General features: G+C 42.1%; 1 non-coding gene across 1 annotated transcript; it reads right to left on the reverse strand.

Annotated features, from left to right (window-relative positions):
- Positions 1-468: 468 nt before the first annotated feature.
- On the reverse strand, positions 469-575 carry LOC145573444 (small nucleolar RNA R71). Its single transcript, XR_014097471.1, has one exon. It is a non-coding gene; the product is annotated as a small nucleolar RNA R71 (small nucleolar RNA).
- Positions 576-5,181: the final 4,606 nt, after the last annotated feature.

The raw sequence follows: 5,181 nt of genomic DNA on the forward strand, positions 1-5,181 counted from the left end.
TCTAGTTCTAGTGAGACTAGTGGAGAAACCATTCCACTAGAGTCACCAAGGACAAATTCTCCAACTTCTCCACCTCTTCACCAATTTGAGATGGCTCTTCCAAATAAGACTTTGAGAGAATTTGGTGTTCCTCCTCCGTATCAAGAAGCAAGTGGGATTGTTACTCCCACTACCGAAGCAAATAATTTCGAGATAAGGCCCGCCCTTATCACCTTGATTGAGGGTCATCAATTCTCCGGGGCAAAGCATGAGGACCCCATTGCGCATTTAAAGCAATTCACACGGTATTGTAGCACCGTGAAGGCAAATGGGGTGACTCCGGAGTACATTCTTCTAAGCATGTTCAAATTTTCTCTTTCGGGGAGTGCAAGTGATTGGCTCGATAGGTTGACTCCGAATTCATTGACAACCTGGAATGAGGTAACTTCAGCATTCCTTGGGAGGTTCATTCCTCTTGGAAAAACGGCGGAGTTGAGGTCCAAGATTTCAAACTTCCAACAAGAGCCCGATGAGTCTCTCTACGATGCTTGGGAGAGATTCAAAAGCTATCAACAACAATGTCCCCACCATGGGATGGAAGATTGGCTCTTGCTTCATGGATTCTATAGAGGTCTCTTGAGATCGGACCGCATACTCTTAGATGGAGCTTCGGGTGGGCCACTCATGAACAAACCACCCGCGGAGGCATTAAAGATCATAGAAGATGTAGTCCAAAACTACACCGATTGGAGCCCCGATGAGAGAAGCACCTCTAGGAGAGGGGGAAAGTATGAGGTAAATGCTATTAACATGCTTAGTTCAAAATTGGATGCCTTGTCTTCTAAATTTGACCAAATGCAATCTTCTCCCCCTCCTATCTCCCCCCTCCCTAATTCACGTGCATCTAATTCTTCGAATGATAATGTGTCTATGCAATTGATGTCTTGTGATGTATGTGGTGGTGAAGACCATGCGTCTTCCGATTGTTATTTGTTGAATGAGCAATGTTCCCCTTCCCCTTCCATGGAACAAGTCAATAACGTGAATGCTAATCCTAGGTTTGACCCCTATTCCAACACCTACAACGAGGGATGGAAACATCACCCTAATTTTGGTTGGAGAAGTGGCCAAAACCAAGGGCAAGGTAGTGGTCAAGGTCAAGCTAGTGGTAGTGGTAATTATGTGTCTAATAATCAACGGAATTATAGAAATGACAATAGATACCAACAAAAAGGCCAATACTCTTCCACTCACAACCCACCCGGTTTTAATGGAGGAGTAAGACCAACCATAGCTCCTGTCCCTCGACCACCACTTCAAATTCAAGCTCCTCCTCCTCCTAAGTCTAATCTAGAAAGCATGTTGGAACAATTCATGAACTCCCAAACTAAAAAGACAAATGACTTAGAGGAAAGCTTAAAGCAAATGCAAACCCACAATAAAATGTTGGAAAATCAAATGGCCCAAATAGCTAGTGCCCTTAAAGGCAAGTCTAGTACCTCATTGCCTAGCCAAGGTCTAGATCCTAGAGAGCAAGCCAATGCCATTGTAACTAGAAGTGGAAAAAGCTTGGGGGAAGTTCTAGGGAAGGGAATGCAACATGACTTAGAAGGTGAGAAGTCAAAGGAAAGAGTGATTGAAATGAGTGATTCCCATGGAGAGTTGAGAGTAGAAGAAGAAGAAGAAGAGAAAAACAAAAAGAAAGAAGTTGAAAAAGAAAAAAAAGAGAGTGAAATCCCACTACATGTGGCAAAGCTTCCTTTTCCGGGAAGGTTTGCCGGGTCTAGACTTGATGAACAATTTGCTAAGTTTTTGGAAGTCTTGAGGAAGCTTTATGTTAACATTCCATTCACCGATGCTATTAAACAAATGCCAACTTATGCTAAATTTCTTAAAGACATTTTGAGTAATAAAAGAGAAGTTGATTTTGTGGAAACGATTAATATGCCGGAAAATTGTAGTGCAATTATTCAAAATAAGTTGCCCACTAAGCTTGAAGATCCCGGTAGTTTTTCTATTCCATGTGCTATTGGTGAAATGGTAATTGATCGTGCTTTATGTGATCTTGGTGCTAGCATAAGCTTGATGCCCCTTTCTATGTGCAAAAGACTTGGCCTAGGAGAGTTAAAGCCCACCAACATTTCCCTTCAATTAGCCGATCGTTCGGTTAAGATGCCTTTGGGAAAATTAGAGGATGTCCCCCTTAGGGTGGGCAAACTTTACATTCCGGTGGATTTTATTGTGCTTGATATGGATGAGGACTTGAATGTCCCCATAATTCTAGGTAGGCCTTTCTTAGCCACGGCGGGGGCTATTATTGATGTGAAACATGGTAAATTGTCTTTGCTTGTTGGAAAAGAGAAAGTGGAATTCAAATTGAACCAAGTTATGAAATGTCCTTCCAACATGGATGATTGTATGAGTATTGATATTGTTGAGAATGTTATTAATGAATCCATACAATTGCATTTGCATAACACTAATGATTCTCTTGAGTATGAACTTGAAAGCAAAGATAGGTTTTGCAATGAAAACATGGAGATGGAGCCAATTGTGGAGATTCTTGACTCCACCCCCATGGACAAGGAAGAAGCAAACCTAGTAATTGGGAAAGAAGAAGTGAAGAAGCAACTCATGAACGGCAATGGTAAGGAATGCCCAAGTGTAGAGCTAAAACCTCTACCATCCAACTTGAGGTATGAGTTTCTTGGTCCATCTTCTACATTTCCGGTTATTGTTAATGCTTCATTGGATGAGGTTCAAACCTCGAAATTGTTGAATGTATTGAGGATGCATCGCAAAGCTTTGGGATATAAAATGGATGATTTGAAAGGTATAAGCCCAACGCTTTGTATGCATCGAATTTCATTGGAGGATGATGCTAAACCATCAATTGAAAGACAAAGAAAGCTTAATCCTCCAATGCTTGAAGTGGTCAAGAAGGAAGTTCTTAAACTACTTGCCACCGGTATCATTTATCCTATTTCTAATAGTAGATGGGTGGCACCGGTGCAAGTAGTCCCTAAAAAGGGGGGGATGACGGTTATTAAAAATGAAAAAAGTGAACTCATCCCTACTAGAACTATTACCGGTTGGAGGATGTGTATAGACTATCGTAGGCTAAACACATCCACCAAGAAAGACCACTTCCCATTGCCTTTTATTGATCAAATGTTGGAAAGGCTAGCATCTCACAAGTATTTTTGTTATCTTGATGGTTATTCCGGGTTCTTTCAAATCCCAATTCACCCGGATGACCAAGAGAAAACAACATTCACTTGTCCATATGGCACCTATGCTTACCGTAGGATGCCATTTGGCTTATGCAATGCCCCCGCTACCTTCCAAAGATGTATGATGGCAATTTTTGCGGATATGATTGAAAAAGAAATGGAAGTTTTTATGGATGACTTCTCGGTTGGGGGAAGTTCTTTTGATGATTGTTTAATTAATCTCACGCGATGTTTGAAAAAGTGTGAAGAGGTCAACCTTGTCCTTAATTGGGAGAAATGTCATTTTATGGTTCAAGAAGGCATTGTTCTTGGCCATAAGATCTCCCATGAGGGGATTGAGGTTGATAGGGCTAAGGTGGATGTAATAGAGAAGCTCCCACCCCCTACTAATGTGAAAGGGGTGAGATCTTTCTTGGGACATGCCGGTTTCTATCGGCGTTTCATCAAGGACTTCTCTCAAATAGCCAAACCTCTTACTACACTTCTTCAAAAGGAGTGTGATTTTGTATTTGATGGTGCTTGTCTAGATGCGTTTTGTAGGTTGAAGGAAGCATTGATCTCGGCACCAATAGTGCAAGCTCCGGATTGGAGCCTCCCCTTTGAACTAATGTGTGATGCAAGTGACACGGCGGTTGGTGCCGTGTTGGGGCAAAAGAAAGAAAAGAGGGTGCACGTGATCCACTATGCAAGCAAGACACTGAATGATGCACAAAAGAACTACACCACGACCGAGAAGGAGCTTCTTGCGGTAATCTACGCCTTTGACAAGTTCCGTTCCTACCTTTTGGGTTCAAAAACCATTGTCTACACCGACCATTCGGCAATCAAATATCTCATGTCCAAGAAGCATTCAAAGCCTAGGTTGATGAGATGGGTGCTTGCTTTACAAGATTTTGATATAGAGGTTAAAGACAAAAAGGGGACGGAAAATTCGGTAGCGGATCATTTGTCAAGGTTGGAAATCCGAGATGAAGATGTTGATCAACTTCCAATCAATGATGAGCTCAAAGATGATGTTTTGTATGCTATCCAAGCAAAGTCATTGCCTTGGTATGCCGATATAGTGAACTACTTGTCTTGTGAGGCAATTCCACCGGAGTTCACCCCTCAACAAAGAAGAAAATTGAAGCACGAGTCGAAAAGGTACATATGGGATGATCCTATTTTGTACAAGATAGGGGTAGATGATCTTTTGAGAAGATGTGTTCCCGACGATGAAATTCAAAGTGTGCTTCATATGTGCCACTCATCACAATGTGGTGGTCATATGGGAGCAAACAAAACGGCGGCAAAAGTGTTGCAATGTTTGTTATTTTGGCCTACTCTCTTCAAGGATGCATGGGTCTTTGTGAAGACTTGTGACAAATGCCAAAGAACCGGGAACATATCAAAAAGAAATGAGATGCCTCAAAATCCGATCTTGGAATTGGAGGTATTTGATGTTTGGGGGATCGACTTCATGGGTCCCTTTCCTTCATCTTACGGTAATCTCTACATTCTAGTAGCGGTGGACTATGTGTCAAAATGGGTGGAAGCTCTTGCATCACCAAAGAATGACTCCAAGGTGGTGATGAAGATGTTTAGAAAGATCATATTCCCAAGATTTGGCGTTCCACGGGCTGTGATAAGTGATGGAGGGTCTCATTTTTCTCATCGAACATTCAAAGCTTTATTGGCCAAGTACGGAGTACACCATAAGGTGGGTTTGTCCTATCATCCTCAGACAAGCGGCCAAACGGAGGTTTCAAATAGAGAAATCAAACTCATTTTGGAGAAGACCGTGGCTAGAAGTAAGAAGGATTGGGCGGCAAAACTTGATGATGCCTTATGGGCATACCGTACAGCTTTTAAGACACCCATAGGGACCACTCCTTACAAGTTGGTCTATGGGAAGTCTTGCCATTTGCCCGTGGAATTGGAGCACAAGGCTCAATGGGCAATTAAAGCCTTGAATTTTGACCTCAAAACT

Source organism: Chenopodium album, chromosome 12, assembly GCF_948465745.1.
Source record: "Chenopodium album chromosome 12, dcCheAlbu1.1, whole genome shotgun sequence".
Lineage (NCBI taxonomy): Eukaryota > Viridiplantae > Streptophyta > Magnoliopsida > Caryophyllales > Amaranthaceae > Chenopodium > Chenopodium album.